Below are 20,002 nucleotides of genomic sequence, written 5' to 3'. Positions count from 1 at the left end.
ACAGCAGGCAGCCGCGTGCGCCCGCTGGCTCCGAGAAAAATAACATAAGACGCTAGCCTTGAGAAAAATTTTAGCATTCTTTACCGACGTATACCGCATGACAATCGCATTCGAGTTCAAACTCTGAGTACTATGAAGAGTAAAGGATTTCACCACACTTCACATATAAAACCGTTTATTGAAAGATAATCTGCTTTTTAACTTTTTGTCTTTGCCATAAAACTTTTCAACTGACGCTACTAGTACGCTTTGTCAGACTTAGAATCTGTTAACATACAACAATGTTTGAAGTTAAATATCCAATCAAGAACCAAGAGAACTTATTTCAACAGAAATTATGAATGCATTGTTATAGTGAACAGACGACACAATGTTGTTATTTGTACATTCTTGCTTGTTAGTTGCACGGTTACGTATCGACTATCAGGCTTACATACTTAGAACATTTACCAGTACTGCTAATGAGATTTTAATGCAACGTTTTGGTTACCTGAAAATACATTCTGTATTTAAAGTACTTTCTGTGAGATACCAGAAGACACAGTGGTTAGTTTATGTGACAGCTACACGATGTTATCACGACGCTACTAATGAGTGACAATTCACAATGTTGCTTTTGCAGTGTATCTGTTTTATATCTGCACAGTTTTCTGAATTCTTCTAGGAAGAAAAACATGTTTTAGTAGTAACTTTTGTGGTATAGCAACAATGAGACAGCCTTTTTCGTGGCATAACAATACGTTACTGTACAGTACTTTCTTCATCACAACAATAAGCGTAATAACTACGATATCTATACGCAAAGCATTTCACTTTTGTGTATTATGAGGTAAGTACATTGACTTATGCAGAACTTAGCTTTCGGAGGACGATAACTATGACACTTCCACACAGATTATGTTGCAACAAGACGCACATTTAGCGCTACAGTACACGTATTTGAGTGATTAATTTTGTACTTAAAACATTTATTTTTAAAGATTTTTGAATTACAAAGAAAGTTTTCCGTGATACATTTCATTCCATTGCTGTAATCTGTAACACCTGAGGGTATAATTACATTAATCCTCAGGGGGGTACACGCCTGCTTTGTGTACCATGTGTTTGGCAAGCACAAGGAGCCCTAGCTAATATGGTATTTGCTTATACAACTTTACACATCGGTACCATATTTCTCTAACACACAAATTACACAGCTATCTGATCATGTAACTGAGAGATAAACTTTTTTTATTGCATCAGTGACAGATGTTTACGCAATTACACAGTTGGATAACTTCACACTTATGAAATTGTATTTTGTCTGTACTTTGTGAAATGCTCATATTTTTTCGGAACCATTGTGATACTATGAGAGCTTTGAATGATGTATTTGGTATGGATTCATGATTTTTAAAGTACGTTTGAGGCAGCTGACACTTTTGACATGAGCAGAGAATTTTTTTTAGGTTTAGATATTATTGGAGGAAGCTACGACGATTTTGAGATTTGACTGAGGTGTTATGATGTTATTTTTACGACGACGATGTGTATTATGCTGCTGAGGTATGTTTACGATTAATAGGCTGAGGCTATATGAGTTATTTGATTATGCTTCATATTTATAATGACGAAATATTGACGAGTGTCGATGGATACGTATATGTGCAATAAGGTAAGGAGTAATGAATAGTGGGTAGGAACTCTTGACTTGTGAAAAAGGATGTTGGAAACCAAGAATCGTACTTTAAGAGTTATGATATGTGTGTAAATGCGTGAATGTATCACAATGCCGGCGAACATTTTTTGGACAACGTTATATTCATAGGATTTTCTTTCTACAGATTTGCAACGCTAATTCTTGACCTGTGAAATATTTTTATGTGAGACTGTCACTGTAGCGGAAACTGGTGTCGTAAATATTTCCGTAAGAAAGTTAAGTGACCACCTGCAGGTAATGCGTCGTGGGCACGCAGCTGTGTCAAACACCTGGAGAACAAGCCATTAGGGTGTGCCTTTCCGGTTGCACAGGTAGAAAAAAAAAAGAAAAAAGGCAGGCCTTTATCCTCACCATTGGCATTCCTTTAGAGAAAATATTGCAAATGCGACACCCTCATTACTTCCATTAACCTTGCTATTGACATTCCTTTGTAGAAAGCATCGCAAATATTACACGCTCATTACCTGAAAACATATGATTACTCGTACTTTGTGCTAATTACTGCAATGCTTATGAATTGATGGGAAATATTCGTACATCTGCACACCTGATTATGACAAGTGTCTTTCTATGAGAGTTGAGAGCTACTGACTTACGAAATGCCACATGACTATTGAATGATATTTTTATACTTTGCTTTTCGTAGTTGCTTATTTCACTTGATATCTGGTTTCCAGCTGTGTTGCAGCATTGCTTTTATAAAATAAAATGCATTTGCTAATGTGAACACTTTCTGTCAACAGATCTATTAAATAATTATTTTATGATCCACATTCTTTAAACAAGGAGCACTTGGAAAGGAAAGAACAATAAGAAGGAACTAGTAACAGTAACACATAATTTTCTTTTCAAGTACATGGTAATATTTCTTTTTACAATCAGTTGTTGTGGTGCACCACTTTTATTACATAGATATTAAGATGTGAATATACATTTCCCTTATCTGCATTGTTGTTTTTACTGTAATATTTTTTCTGCTTGAGCTTTGTCATGTATAGATATAAGTTTTATATTTTTTATATTTTTTATATTTGCTGCTGCTGTTTGCCAGGCATAGTGCTACTGAATTTTAAATTGTGTTACTCTGTTAAGCTAATTTTACTACTGACTTATTTTTCTTGCTACTGTACATTGGCTCATGTTAGTTGTAATGTTACATTGCTTGGTAATTTATATTTACTGTAGCTTGCTTTGCAATTTTCCATTTTTTTTGCATTGCTGTTTGTGTTAATTTGTTATGTGCTGCTGCATTGCCTCGTCCCTTAGTTTAGTATCTGAGCTCAGTAGATTTAAGTTAGCTTAAGAGGAGACTATATAAGAAACTAACTATTATAAATTTATAAGAAATGCATTGAGAAGCTATCAGAAAATGGTCTGGCAAAATAAAAAGGATACTGTACAGTGGAGAAAAACTATTTTTGACAGAGGATGTGAACGAAATACAGAAGGCAGGCTTAGATAGGACTTTTGGGAATAATGATGAATGAAGGGAGATCTCCAAGAAGCAAAGAAAGTTTTGTTTGCAAAATACTGCAATGAAACAAACCCTGTCCTTTCCTTTTGTGTTATCCCACTATGTGTTTGGGTACCCTTGTGTATATATGTTCTTCCTGTCTTTATATGTTTACCTCATCAGACTTTTGTTGTAGAATTTTTCTCATACTCAGCTACATGAACTATGATGAGGAATACTGTTATCCTCAAATATAATTTGCGTTAATAATATGTTATTTACTTTGTAAAGATGTTAGACATTATTAATTCCGTTCTGTTTAATGCTCATGTGTGAAGTTGATGTTTCAAAAGTTATTGTGATCTTTTATGTATGTACTCATGGCATAATTCCACTGATGTATATGTTTATTTCTATTCTGTTGTAAAGCCGGTACTACAAATGTTATCTGTATTGTTATGTTTTTAATGATGTATTTTCTACCTTTGTTATTGTATTTTAATGTTATAAAATTGTAATTGTCACCAGTTCATGATATTATTAACTTGTTAGTTACATTTCACTGCACACATTTCTGTTGGTCATAGTATATGGACAATATGTGAGAAGTAGGGACTGATAGTGTTTGCACGTGTGTTAATGATTCAGCAAGGGACTGGATAACAGCATTGCTGGTTCTAAAGACAATTTCAAAAACTTTATGAGTGCACAAGTGGTGGTTTATGGACTTGCTATATTATCCGCAAGACTCTTCAACGGTGATTGTGCACCTGCACAGTCACAACAGATGGCTGCTGGCTATCTCTCCAAGGACTACAGTGGGTCTGCATCTTTGATGACCCACCAGTACCATTATCTCTACAAGGACTACAGTGGGTCTGCATCTATGATGACCCACCATGCCATTATTTCTACAAGGACTGCAGTGGGTCTGCACCTCTGGTGGCCCACCAATACCGTAATCTCTACCAGGACTACAGTGGGTCTGCTCTGTGATGACCTACCTACCAATACTCTTCAAAATTTCGACTGACTCTGCTGTGGGTTTGCTCTGTTGTGGCCCATTACCTGTCTGCATGTCGAGAGTCAGCACTGTCTTTCCATTGGAAGGACAACACTACTTCTTCAAGACTGCATGGAAATCCACTACTTCCGTGTGCATTTTCTTTTACTGCTCAGACTTTGAGAAAAACACTGCTATTCTCCTGTTATGTACGATTAGGACTGTCTTTATGGACTGTGAGACAATTTTAGCTTTTGACCAACATTGTATCAATAAGTGTGTGCATTTGATTTCTTTGTTATTATAATTATGAAAACAATTTTTCAAATCTGTATTGGCCACTGCCCAATCCAATTTGTAAAATTTTTTGTGGGGAACATGGGGGCTATGTAAGTAGGCTGTTTAGGTTTTTTTATTGGTAACGCCACCTCTATATGAAAATCACTGGCTGTGCTGTGTGCAGTCTGTGGCTGCTTTGCATTGTTGTAATACTCGCCATTGTAGTGTTAGGCAGCTGGCTGTGAACAGCGCGTAGCGTTGCGCAGTTGGAGGTGAGCCGCCAGCAGTGGTGGATATGGAGAGAGAGATGGCGGAGTTTTGAAATTTGTCATGAACTGCTATATTTATATATGATGATATCAAGGTAAATACATTGTTTGTTCTCTATTAATATCTTTCATTTGCTAACTATCCCTATCAGTAGTTAGTGCCTTCAGTAGTTTGAATCTTTTATTTAGCTGGCAGTAGTGGCGCTCAAGCTACTGCACTGTAGAGAATGTGGCGCCAAGGAAAAATATTTGAGGCATTCAGTACTCTACATCCCAATATAAATTTACATATTATGATAGTGAAGTAAACAATAAAATTAATTTTCTGGATATTACATTATCGAATAATAAAGGAAGTCAGAGATTTATAGGAAGCCAACAGCTATAGATGTGATTATCCCACGTCGGTTTGCTCATCATGACAAATATAAAAGTTCTTTCTTTTAGATTTCAGCTAGTAGAGTAATGAAGATATCTTGGAAACTGATGAAAGAGAATGGGAAAATAATGTTTATAAGGATATAGCGATCAATAATGAGTTTCAGACTGAATTAATGGACTGCATATATTCAAAGATCATTATTAGGGGTTTCCTATTTATTCCCCTCGATTTCATTAGAGGGATATAGAATTAGACAGAAAATTTTTACCAGTATGAGTTACATTGGCCAACTGTCAAATGAAGTGCCACAAATTTTTCGCAAAATTAATCTTAACATAGGATTCAGAAATAACAATACACTGTCAAAATTGCTGGCACCTTCAGTGGAACAGTTCGACTCATTAGAGAAATTAGATGTGTACAAAATAATCTTTACTCATTATGACTCCATATACATAGGCCAAACGGGAAGAACTTTCAGAAAAAGATACAGAGAACATATTTCGCTGCATACTATTACATATTTGAAGTTCAAACAACGTTTAAAAGACAATGAATCATATTGTTGTAGGTATGCATGAGAATCTAAAAGTGTTACACTTCGTGGGTAAAGGAAGTACAATGACATCATAAAAGATTTTGAAATTTATATCCATTCCCACAAAGAATCAAGTTGTTTGCTGCATGAACAAACTGAGTCTAAGAACAAACTATTCTTTGACTGTTCTCGAAATCTTTTATGTACATTTTCTCTGCTTTACTAAGACATGGTAATCAGTACATAACGTTATTAACATTGCAGAGACAGACTCTAATCTCTACGTATTGGCATTGATATTTCGACGTGAATCACTACGAATTTCCACTTACTACTTTCTGTAATTTTTTTGACAACTCCCTTTTGGGTTTTATCCATGATAAGACATCCATTTGATTTTAGGTTGGCCCCCCTATGGTACTTCGCTACTCAGAGTGCATGAGAATGCCACCACTGTTACGAGGGTGTTCTATACATGCTTTTAGCCTCAGTGCCTTTTGTCACGTATGTCTTGTAGTATGAATAAGGTGATACTCTTATCTAACAGATATCAGTTATGATAACGTTGTACACATAACTGTTTCCGATTACTGACATCGATAGTGGTATACACTTACATTTTTTCTTTTAATTCCGACCAACGTCTTTAAGTATTCACTGACTCATATCGTTCGATGTGTTATTTTGAATGTTTCTCCAGTCATTTGGTAGCTGGTGGTTCGAGATACAACATCGTCATTACAGACATTTGTAGCATTCGTTTAATGGTGGTATTTGAATTATACCCTCTGGTATTCATTGTGTTTATGACATTCTGAAAGTAGTCTATGGTAACCAGTTTTACGGTGTTGGCCACTGACGGAATTGTGTATACGAATGGAGTTAACCCCTCAGAGTCAGTGAAGGTGAGTTCCTCTGTGTTTTCAGAATTCTTGTGCACATGTTGCATGTGGCTGTATGGCTCATATCTTGTAACTGTTGGGGAGGAATTTCCTGCATTGACATATGCTTTCTTGATAAAGTGCCGTAACTGTTGGGGTTTCTGCCTTGTTCTCATATTAGAGGTACACCAATTGTAATTGTAGGTTAATATATTACAAGTCACTTTATGACTGTGCAGTTATTGTAACACTATCTTTTCACCCGTATTTCCCCCACCCCTTCTACCGAATACCTATTATTTATGTGCAACAGGTCACATTTCCCTTTTTTAACTGTTATAGCATCGACTATGTATATGCCTCTAACCCACTCTCATTGGTAGTTGGATGTTCCATGATAAATTATTACTTGCCTTAGTTTGGGTTACCTGATCATGCTCAATTTCATATATGATGAATGATATGTAGTGTATTTTAGTGGACCTTTCGGGTAATGGTCTGTGCAGTTGTGTACATTGCTGCCATTGGCCACTAGTTACATGTTTGGAGGTGGATCTGTGAGTGTTAGCCCAACAATTATCATTAGGCATTGTTGAATGTCTCCCTCTGTTTGACATGCAATTATTATATTCACATGTGACGCCCTTAGTGGTTACGCACCCATACTCAATTTTACATGAGTTTGCATTTACCCTCACTTGGGTTATGCTGGATATGACTTGTGGCACTGCCAGTGATTTTGTTGTAGTGGTGCATTTATAGTCAAATCATGGATTGATGTCACATTTTCATAGTCTTACATTAATCAAATTCAGTGGATTTACTTTTTTCTTTAGTCTTGTTGTTGGCCTCCTCGATGGTTAATTGATAATGAGGTTTGGCTGATAGACTATATGTGTGGGCAGTGTACTTCATTTGAGAGTTTGATTACATGAATGTAATGGCTTTCGGTTTTAATGTGGTTTAAAACAATAAGATGTGTATTGGTACATAGATCATTTATTCGTGAGTATAAGAAATTCTGCATTTCATTTTATTTTGTGTTTTCACATGTGTTTCAATACATGTTAGTAACGTTTTGAATGATTTGCTAGTCAAACAACTTTTTTGATACTTAATGAATAGGTACTGTTAAGTTATGCTTTATGATACACTTCATTCTCTCAGGCCAGTATGGCTCGTTCTGATGGGGTATAATATTGTCGTTCAGGGTGTGCCTTCTAGTGGCTACAATTACTAAAGAATATCAACCATACCAGTATTCTGACTGTACCCTGCTCTGTCTCACCTACTGAAGTGTTACCTTCATACTGTGGACATTTGCTGCCTATATAGTATATTACTGTCTAGACCTCTAGATGTTCATGCAGGTTGACTTAGGTTAGTATGAGTGGTTGTCCTACAGCATTGCAGCACTTGGGATATATGTGGGGTCCGTACATGTATTCCTAGTTTTTGATTTTGCTGTGTAACTAATATTTTCCTCACATGTGCAGACCATATTGGACCATATACAGTGCTAGATACATAGATACGTCATGTTTATATATTTTCATATACTACTATTTTTAATATATCTAATGTATCTTGTGTCTCTTGTTCGCATTGTCTAGACTCAACCCATTAGTAGTTTATGTGTGTAATACTGGGGAGAAGTCAGTACTTTTTTGTACTGAGAGAGATAGAGAGAAAGTCTGTGTGCAAATAAGTATGATAAGTATGCCCTATAAAATTCTTGTTACTTTTTAACCATATCAGCCAAAACTATATCAAAAAAGGACATCTTAACATAGTTTGTATACTGTTAGTTAAGTGGTGGAAAACCAGTAAATTGGTACGATACGCTAAAATGTAAATGTACCAGCAAAAGAAAATTAAGCACTTTATTTGCATGTGTGTATAACAGCCTCCTCTGTAAATGCAGAAAAAAATGCATGCAATGTAAATAATTAGCTGTATGATGTTATGTGTACGTCTCTGAACAAAACAACACTCGAGCAATAGCTAATCACAGTGTCGCAACATGGCCTCTACCCAATAGTGTCTGAGATTTTTATTAATCATTAGCTATTCCTTCACTGTCTTTTTTCTGCAGTTCTCATCCTGTCCTTACAAACACACACACACACACACACACACACACACACATAAGCATTTCTAATGAGTCGGTGATTGCTGAAAAATATATTGAGTGCTACAGGATAAGTCGACATTGTGAAATACGTAGTTACATAATAGTAGAGGCGGCACTGCAAGAATAACATCGATTTTGGGTACTGTGATAAAAAAAAATACGTTTCTCCTGCTGTAATGCAACCCTTCTGTGCCATATTCGCTGGGGACAGTGTACCTCATTAAAGCTGTTTGGAGGTAGAACATAGTTAATAATGATAATGACACGAGCATGACCTCATATCATTCCTATCAAGTGTAACCAGAACTAAAAAGTGTGATGGAATAGACCAAAATATAAGTGTAAAATCAGTTGGTAGAATTAGCTGCCTAATGTTAGAGAATTAGCTGCCTGATGTTACGTTAACATTATCAGGGGCATGGTTTCCACTATAATGAAAGACAAAATTTTACTACCTGCCAAAGTATCAATGCATTGTTTGTAAGAAATATCACTGCCCATTTCTTACAACGTAATTTGCCATGTCACAATGGCCGAAGCAAATTGAACATGCAGACGACTTTCGGAAGTCGATTCGCAGCACCCAGCTACCTCTACCAGCACAGATACTTCTGCACTGCCGTGTACGGAGACATTATTCTCTTAGATTCATTTGTGAGTCGAACAGGAAACTAAATTATTATAAAATGGAGACGACATGATACTTTCTGTAAGCACACACACACACACACACACACACACACACACACACACACACACACACACAGTACACAACACACGCGCAAGCACACACCACCCGTTGTCCACGCGCTAAATAAGTAGTCTGTAACCAAATGTATATGATAGGTAATCGTAGTGTTTTGTTTTTTTTTTTTTTTTTTTTTTTTTGCAAAAGGTATAAACTTAAAGTTCTACAGAGAACTTTCAAAGAATGTGCACCAGAAGAGCTGCAACTGTGCACGCAGACGGATGTGGAGTGTTGTAACAACAGTGTTACGTAAGAAAATAGGAGGTACGACTAAATTCCCCGAAGGAAGATTAGTGGGAAGGATTGGAAATAATTTTAAAGCCACAAAAGAGCTACGTTTTGCAATTTAAAAACATACCGCCTTTGTGCTCATCAGATTATCGCCTGGAGAAAGAAATGCATGATTCGAATGTACGTTCACATTATAATTTAAAACTTAAGCTAGATATTGTTAAACTAAACTAAAAAGACGTAAAGAAAGAGCTGTTTTCTGTGTTTTAAATTATATTGCAAAAATTAATAAAGATTCTGAACTAGAATATTTGCTTGTCCTATTCGCTTATCCATCACAAAATTCTAAGAAATTTACAACACGACGAATGTCCGACTATGTGCAGAATTACCTATCGCAGAGTGACACCTTCAGGTACCAATGTGCTTATTCTTAACAAAAAAAGAAAAGGACTGGCAAGGTGTTACCTTTGCTGGGTCGTTTACTTTGCAAGTTAACCTCAGGAGAGAGAGAGCAGATAGATGGACAGAATAAATTGAAGGACTCTATGAGGGGAGTGACTTGTTTGAGAACGTGTTAGAGGAACAAACTGGAGTCGATAGGGATGACGTAGGGGATCCTGTATGAATGTAAAATTTAGAAGAGATCTGGAAGACGTGAAACCAAATAAGGTAGAAGGGACGGATAACATTCCATCGGAATGCTGTAAAATCATTAGGAAAAGTGGCAACCAAACAACTATTCAAGTTATTATGCAGAATATGTGAAACTGGCGACGTACCATCAGACTTTCGGAAGAACATCATCCATACAACTCCGAAGAAAGCAAGGGCCGATAATTGCGAGAACTATTCCACAGTCAGCTGAACATCTCATACATGCGGAAGAATGGAAAAGAAAACTCGTGATACGTTGGACGAAAATCAGTTTTTTTTAGGAAAGGTAAAGACACCAGAACGGCGATTCTGACATTGCCATTGATAATGGAGGGAAGATGAAAGAAAAAAGGATTTCTTGATCTAGATGAAGCGTTCGACGGTATAAAATGAGCAAAATGTTCGAAATTCGGAGAGAAATAGGAGTAACCTATACGGAATGATTGGTAATGTACATTACGGATAAGAAATAAGAGGGAACAACATTGAGGCGGTGGTGACATTGGTTCCCGTCAGATTACCGAAGTTAAAGCGCTGTCGGCCTTGCCTAGCACTGGGATGAGCGTCTATCCGGGTCTGCCAAGCGCTGTTTGCAAGCGAGGTGCATTCAGCCCTTGTGAGGCGAATTGAGAAACTACTTGACTGAAAAGCAGCGGCTCCGGTCACGAAAACGGACCCCTCCATGTCCGCATCCAATGGCGCTTAATGAGGACGACACAGCGGTCGGTCGGAAACGTAGGGACTCTCATCTGTCCCTGTTTTCCCATAGTCCAGGTTTCATTACCATACAATTATGTGCTCCAAAAGTAAATTCTCAGTAATTTCTTCCTCATTTAATGCTTATGTTTAACACTAGTAGACTTCTCTTGGCCAGGAATACCCTTTATGCCATGCTAGTCTGCTTTTGATGTCCTCCTTGCTCCCTCAGTCATTGGGTATTTTGCTGCCTAGGTAGTGGAATTCCTTAACTTCATCTTCCTCGCGACCATCAATTCTGATGTTAAGTATCTCGCTATTCTCATTTCTTCTAATTCTCATTAGATTCGTCTTTCTTCTGTTTACTCTCAATCCATTTTCTGCACTCATTACACTGTTCAATCCATTCAGCAGATTGTGTAATTCTCCTTCGCTTTCACTCAGGTTAGACCAATGTTATCAGCGAATCGTAACATTGATATCCTTTCGCCTTGAATTTTAATCCCACTTCTGAATCTTCCTTTATTTCTATTTTTGCTTGTTCGATCTACAGATTGAGCAGTAGGGACGAAGGAACACATCCCTGTCTTACACCGTTTCTAAACCGAGCACTTCATTCTTGGTCGTCCACTCTTATTATTCCCTCTGGGCTCTTGTACATACTCTATATTACTCGTCTCTCCCTATAGCTTACCCCTATATTCCATTATCAACCGCAACGTCATAATTGCCTCTCTAGTGCCTTTGTCTTTCCTAAAGCCAAACTGGTCGTCATCTAACACAGCCTCAATTACCTTTTCCATTCTGTTGTATATTATTCTTTTCAGTAACTTGGATGCATGAGCTGTTAATGGGATAACTGTCGCACTTGTCAGCTCTTGCAATCCTTGGAATTGTTTGGATGATATTTTTCCAAAAGTCAGATGGTATGTCGCCAGACTCACACATTCTACACACCATCGTGAATAATTATTTTGCTGCCACTTTCCTCAAATGATTTTAGAAATTTGTATGGGATGTTATCTTTCCCTTCTGCGTTATTTGATCTTAAGTCCTCCAAAGCTCTTTTAAATTCTGATTCTAATACTGGATACCCTATCTCTTCTAAATCGACTCCTATTCCTCACATCAGATAAATCTTTCCCCTCATAGAGGGCCGTTTTTGACTTTCTTACATGCTGAGTCAGTCCTTCCAACAATCATTTCATTTTTAGATCACGTTTTTCATTCAGCCATTCCGTGTTAGCTTTCTTGCGCTTCCCATTTATTTCATTCCTCGGCGACTTGTGTTGTTTTATTCCTGATTTTCCTTGAAAATTTTTGTACTTCTTTCTTTCACCGATCAACCATAGTGTATCTTACGTTACCCATGGTTTCTCAGCGATTACCTTCTTTATACCTATTTTTTCTTTCCCAATTTCTGATTGCCGTTTTTGAGATGTCCCTTTCTCCTCAACTGAACTGCCTACTGAGCTATTCCATATCACAGTATCTAAGGCCTCACAGAAATTCGAGCTTATCTCTTCAGTCATTTGCACTACCATACCACACGCACCTCTTTACGCATCGTTTCTTCCTCACTAGTCTCTTAAACTTCAGCCTACTCTTCATCACTACTAAATTGTGTTCTGAGACTATATCTGCTCCTGGTGTACCTTACAATCCAGTATTTGATTTCGGAATGTCTGTTAGACCATGAAGTAATCTAAGTAAAATCTCACCGTTCCTCCCGCTTTTTCCAAGTGTACCACCTCCTCTTGTGATTCTTGAGCAGAGTATTCGATATTACTAGCTGTAATTTATTTACAACTCAGTTAGTCTTTCTCCTTTCTCATTCCTTGTCCGAACCCCGTACTCTCCAGTAAGCGTTTCTTCCATTCCTTCCGCTAAAACTGCATACCAGTCCTCCATCGCTATTAGATTTTAGTTTCCCTGTATGTACTGTATTGCCCTTTCAATACTCTCATATACTTTCTCTTTCTCTTCATATTCAGCTTGCGACGTCAACACGTATGCCTGAACTATCGTTGCCGTTGTTAGTTTGCTGTCGATTTTGATAAGAACAACCCTATCACTGAACAGTTCACTTTAACACACTCTCTTCCCGCCCCTCCATAACGAATCCTACTCCCGTTATACCAATTTCCCGCTGATGTTGATATTATCCTATACTCAGTGATCAAAAATCCTTCTTTCAATTTCACTTCACTGTCCCCTACTATGTCTAGACTGAGCTTCTGCCTTTCCCTTTTCAGCTTTATGTAGCTTCTCTACCACGTTCACCCTTCTGACATTCCATGTCCCGATTCTTAGAACATTATACTTTCGTTGGTTGTTCAATCTTTTTCTCATGGTCACCTCCCCCTCGGCAATTATCTCTTGGAGACCCGAATGGGGGACTATTCTGGAATCTTTTGCCAATCTAGAGATCATCATGACACTTTCTCATTTGCAAGCCACATGCCCTGTGGATACACGTTATGTGTCTGTAATGCAGTGGTTTCCATTGCCTTCTGTATCTTCATGCCATTGATCATGCCTTTACCGGCATTTTCCCACCGCAAGGACAAGACAGTGCCCTGAACCCCTCTCCGCTCCTGCGTTCTCTTTGACAATGCCTTTGGCAGAATGAAGGTGACTTCTTATGCCGAAAGTCTTCGGCTGCCAATGCTGGTGATTAATCAGTATTTAAGCAGTGGCGGGTTTCGAACCCGTGACCGAGGACATTGTGATTAGTAATCTATCAAACCTCTGCCTCACCACTATGCAATACCAATGAATCTTCCATAATGTGTATTACCAAGCCGTGTGTGTGTGTGTGTGTGTGTGTGTGTGTGTGTGTGTGTGTGTGTGTGTGGTGGGAGGGGGGGGGAGGGGGGGGAGAGGGGGAGAGGGGTAACTTTATGGCCAACCTAAAACCATAAAACACAACGTGTTATTTGTTGTTAACTTACGTTACCAACACACTTTTGACTGATAAGTTAAGGTGTAGAGCATGAGAATTACTTTTAGCACACTCTCAGCAAAACCAAAGCACTGTCAATAACGCTAACAAGCACGGAGAGGGCATTTTATGACCACAAAAATCTCGTTAGTTACTGTTGACTTTTACGGACAACGTACTTTTTAGTGACATATTGATGTGTAAGCAGTGTCAGAAATGTAAAAATATTTAATATGAAATGAACTGTGAAAAGTCATGTCTGTTAGTAAGACTTAAATTTTGAGGTTCATTCTTAAAACTTAAATCTTTGGTTTATGTTTAACAGAAAAATTTAAAACATTTTTGTAATATGGTAGAAGACCTCATTAAAAACTTTTTTTTTCAGTATTTTAAGTTATAAAGTAAGTGACTAGATTACTGTGTTTTCAATAGATGGGGGCATAAAGTACCTCCCTCATCCCCCATCCTCTTGGTGCAGTGAGGGGTTAATTTGAGGAAGAAATATTTGAGGTCGTACATCTGGAGCACAGCTTTATATGGTAGTGACTCATGGACAGTGGGAAAACTGGAAGAGAAGAAATCCAAGTGTCTGAGATGTGGTGCTACAGAAGAATGTTGGAAATTAGGAGGACTGCTAAGTTAAGGAATGAGGAGGTCCTGCGTAGAATCTGTGAAGGATGGAACATACGGAAAACACTGACAAGAAGAAGGGACAAGATGACAGGACATCGATTAAGACATCAGAGAATAACCGCCATGGCACTAGAGGGAGCTGTAGAGGGAAAAAAACTGTTTGGCAAGACAGAGATTTGGATATAACCAGTAAATAACTGACAAAGAGTGCAAGTGCTCCTCTGAGGTGAAGAGAAAAGAAAAATGTCCTCGCGGTCCCTCACAAACGGAATTAAATATTTCAGTACTGTATTCCTTTCTTTAATTCGATTCAGTAATAACAAACAAATTGTTGTCAGACTGTCTACTTGGATCATTGATCACCATCTTCAAATCTTAATCAGAATATCAATAGTTATTTGGGTATTCACCTCTAGTGACAGTAGAACCGATGACAGAAAACGATCTGAGGAGAGGACAGTGTTGACGCCACATCACACTCGCTTACCGTCACGGCTAATGACATATCAAAGTATGTCTGTTTCATTTGATCCACTTCTAAACCACTACTTGTGCACACAATAGAGGGAATCATTTAGCTATTTGCGATGGCGGTAACTGAACGTTCTGATTCCACCATGGAGATTTCCTTGACAAATTCTGCAGCGTAAATGCACAAGATCAAAAACCAATTACTATTTTATACTCAATGTTCTATATATTATTGCATTTACGAAATATTGTCATTCATTGTGATTAGTGTGAAATATTTACTTATTCTGCGTTGTAAATACCATCCGCTGCAGTAAATTTCAGACGCACGTTGTGCTTTTTGCTGGTGTGACAAGGTCGACTTGTCCTGCCAATGCTTTATTTACACGTTCACACATTTGGATAGACTCAAAGGTTTAAAGTGTGTGGAAGGTGTGTGTTATTATTTGTTCATAACCAACTAGAGCTGCAAAAGCTATACAACTAAAGAATGTCTTATAAAAATTCCAACAACCAAACAGCACTTGAGTTTAGTCGTATAATTTGTGACAGACGCCACACCACTCGTAAAACGCTTATTACTTTGATTCGTGTGCTTGTGAAGGTACCAATTAATTAACAGTCTGCCAAGTATGGACATTTAGGAAGTACTCAAATGACGGTAACAGTGGTGACCCTCCTATCGTATTTTAGTAATTACTGTCCCTGCACACATGAGACCTGAACTGATGTAATTCCCGGGGAAAGGTGCGTGATATGCCGAGCGCAAAACAAACACGACATATCGTGCAAGACTACAAGGTCACTGTAGACTCTATCGATTACTTAAAGTGAGACGCAGTTTTAGACGTAGAACACTAGTATCCAGAAAAATGTAGCGTTGTAACAAATCATTAATATAGCAACATCTGCCATTAACACTATAAAGCAGAAATAAATGTATATCGTGTGCCAAAAAGTATAGGATATCTTTGGTGTGTTAATAAGCATAGAAAAAGTCCTCCGAAAATGTACTTTTCTGAGATCTGAACACTTGTTCATAGGAGTTGATCAACGTGAGATCAATACATGGCACATGATAGCATAATATAACGTCCATGTTGGAAATGCATCGCTATGCACTTCGATGTAACGACTGCACTGTTTGAAGAGGCGACGCTGTGGTGTCTGCACATCGTTGTTTGGTTTAGCGTAGACAGCAAAATGCTAAGTACACTGAAGAAAGAGAGTAGGAAGCAGCGGAGCCTCCCCGAACTGTCCAAGGATCCTGGTTGTCAGCGTCACATATTCATGCACATGGTCGTGAAGATCTGTCGGTTCGCGATCGTGCGTGAATCACATACGTAGTCTTTGTTGACCGCGTACATCCTCCAGCAAAGTAGCCAATACACTAATGCGTATGTCATCATGATGAACTTATTTAATCCCTGTGGTAGCACTTACGGTCCTATTTAGCTATCATCCTACTGCCCCCCCCCCTTGACAATGGCCGAGAAACGGTGCTGATATCTTTCTGCAATTGCGTTTCCGTTGTCACCAGCCTGCACGTGCTGATTATGAAAAATCAGAACAATCATTTCTCAACCGGTCAGTAAATAAAGATTTACATGTCAACAGCGCATCTGCCAGACACTTTTGGAAGAGGCATTGGCAGAATTTCAGTCTGCTACGGACTACTTTGTGCCTTTGGGTGTATACATGCTAATGATAATACAGATACAGCAAAAATGAAGTACGGCCCAGACAAGAGTGTGATCCAAGCCTTCTTCTGCCGCTAGTGTCGCACACTGGTTCCAAGACTTTCGTCCAATAAATGTAAAACACTTCCTCCATCTCGATCTCAAGCATGCGGACTGAGCGACGCCTTCCACTGTTTGTCTTTCCGTGTGCTCGAGATCTTTTCCCTCTCGTTTGCTATAAAATTCGACCCAACAGCTTAACAGAAAGTAGTCTGCATCATAACTGACATTTTTCAGCGTAGAAGACATGGGCTCGCAGGTTAATTCCATTTGTTAATCCACAGAGGAAAATGAAGTCATGGTGAGGCAGAAATTTCAAAATCAATTTGTGACCACAAGAGGTACCCATGAGCAGATATATATACTCAGATCACAATTTAGTAATGATGAACAGGGGGCTGAAGCTTAAAAGACTAGTCAGGAAGAATCAAGGTGCAAAGAAGTGGAACACGGAAGAAAAAAGGACTTAAGATATACAGTCGAATTTCTCTGAGACTATAGATTCCACATGTTGAGTACATCAATAGGCAGTTCAACTGAAGGCTATCATAGAATTTTTAAAGATAAATATATGTACAACAATACATATGGATTGAGTGCAAACCAAAGACAGAGAGGTTGCAGGGAAAACCTCGGAATTGGTGATCACGAAGTAGATGAAGTTAAGGAATTCTGTTACCTACGCAGCAAATAACCCATAACAGACGCAGCAAGGAGGACGTAATAAACAGACTAGCATTAGCAAAAAGAGCATTCCTGCTCAAGAGAAGTCCACTAGTATCTAACAAAGGCTTTAATTTGAGGAATACGTTCCTGAGAATGTACATTTGGAGCACAGAACTGTGTAGTAGTGTGTCATGGACTGTTGGAAAATTGGGCCTGAAGAGACTCGAAGCATCTGAGACGTGGTGTTACAGGAGAATGTTGAAAGTTAGGTGAACAGATAAGGCAAGGAAGGGAGTTCTTCGCAGAATCGGCGACGAAAGGAATGTATGGAAACACCGACAGGAAGAAGGAACAGATGATACGACATGTGTCAGGAAACAACTTCCATGGCCCTAGAGGGAGCTGTAGAGGGCAAAACTGTAGAGGAAGACAGACACTGACACACATCCAGCAAATAACTGAGGACATAGGGTGTAAGTCCTATTCCGAAATGAAATGGTTGTCACAGGAGAGGAATCGGTGCAGGCTGCATAAAACCATTCAGAAGACTGTTGATTCAAAATAAGAAGAAAAAGAATACATCACTTGTGGAGTAGCAGGCTTCCATTGATAAGGAAGCAGGAAGAAAGTTAGTGGAACATCAATACAACCAATCAAATATCAGGAAGCACAAGAGTTAATTCGAATCGATATTAAAACCTAACATATTACGAAACCTCCTCAGATCTGGGAGTAATTTGCTTTGTAGTAGTACACACTAAAGCGACCGAAGGTCAATGTATCGCGAGCCACACATATGGCTGCCGCCAAGTTGTTCTGTAAATATTTGCTGTCCCATTTAACCACATTGTATTCACCTATTTCGACAGTCTCCTGACAAATGTTCAGGGTAGTAAGTATTACATTGAAATGTTTGTGTTACACATTCTGACATGTTCCACACTCACGAGAATCATCTCATTTTTTTGGGTCTATGGAACGAAAACTGAATCTAATCTCTAATCTAATCTAAAGCTTTCATTGACGTGTACCTGTAATACTGTGACACAGAAATACATCTTTCAGATGTTCTGTCAACAAGTGTTCCGAGTACTCTGTGCATTTTTGCGTTTCCAAACTCAAGTTTATTGTTATTCTTTTTTCAGTCAGTTCTAGAACTTTTCAAAAGAGTTGACATTTATTTTTAATATGGTGTACAAACAACGAAAATACATGTCCCACCAGATAATGCAAAAAAGAGGTTGATCGATATTACTCGCACGTAGTGTAAGTAGGCTGCTTAGGTTTTTATATTGGTAACGCCACGTAGCGCTCTGTATGAAAATCACTGGCTGTGCTGTGTGCAGTCTGTGGCTGGTTTGCATTGTTGTTGGCCATTGTAGTGTTGGGCAGTTGGCTGTTAACAGCGCATAGCGTTGCGCAGTTGGAGGTGAGCCGCCAGCAGTGGTGGATGTGGGGAGAGAAATGGCGGAGTTTTGAAATTTGTAAGACTGGATGTCTTGAACTGCTATATATATTATGACTTTTGAACACTATTAAGGTAAATACATTGTTTGTTCTCTATCAAAATCTTTCATTTGCTAATTATGCCTATCAGTAGTTAGTGCCTTCAGTAGTTTGAATCTTTTATTTAGCTGGCAGTAGTGGCGCTCGCTGTATTGCATTAGTTCGAGTAACGAAGATTATTGGTGAGGTAAGTGATTTGTGAAAGGTATAGGTTAAGGTCAGTCAGGGCCATTCTTTTGTAGGGATTTTTGAAAGTCAGATTGCGTTGCGCTAAAAATATTGTGTGTCAGTTTAGTGTTGAGCAGAATAGATAAAGAGCGAAATGTCTGAGTACGTTCAGTTTTGCTCAGTTGTCTGAAAAGTAAATAATGTAAGAGGTTTATCAGCACAGTTATTCATTAAGTTTTGTAAGGGGACGTTTCATATGTCGATCCTCAGCCGAGGATACCTCACTGGAATCTTCTGATTTTTTCTTGTAGTTTGTGTAATTAATGTAGCTATTGTTTATTGCTAGCGCGTAATTGCAGAGAGAATCTCCTTTGTAGTTGCAGTCTTTCATTGTTGTACAGTAAAACAGTTGTGGCATGCATGTAGATTTGCACCAAGTATTTCACAGCTGCGTTTGCGATTAACTAGATATTATTTCCAGTGCTATGTTAATGTGTTTTCTTATTTTGCTCTTCAAATTGTGCTTTTCTGTGTTATTGTGTAAAATATTGTGACAATAATGGCGCGTGAAAAACGTAACACTAGGCTCCAAAGTAAACTGAGAAATAATAGTGACGACGAGCGTAGCTTATAAGCACCACTGTGTAATGAATTAATAGACATTCAAAGTGGTTATTAGGTAATTGTGCATAGGGAAATGGAGCGGGCGGCAAATAATGGCGTAGACAGTGAAACAATTAGTGAACAGGGAAGCATTATCGATCAATCGGTCGGCACCAGCTTGCCTCAGGAATCCGAAATGACAGGACACAATCTTGCAAATACTATAGAATCAGGTTTTGCGTCCTCGCCGTTTTCTCAGATAAGTCAAGACACATTTCCTGCTTTTCAAAATGCGAATATTG

Source organism: Schistocerca americana, chromosome 4 (assembly GCF_021461395.2).
Source record: "Schistocerca americana isolate TAMUIC-IGC-003095 chromosome 4, iqSchAmer2.1, whole genome shotgun sequence".
In the NCBI taxonomy this organism is placed as follows: Eukaryota; Metazoa; Arthropoda; class Insecta; order Orthoptera; family Acrididae; genus Schistocerca; species Schistocerca americana.
The sequence above is the reverse complement of the archived record's forward strand: the minus strand, read 5'-3'. Positions refer to the sequence as shown.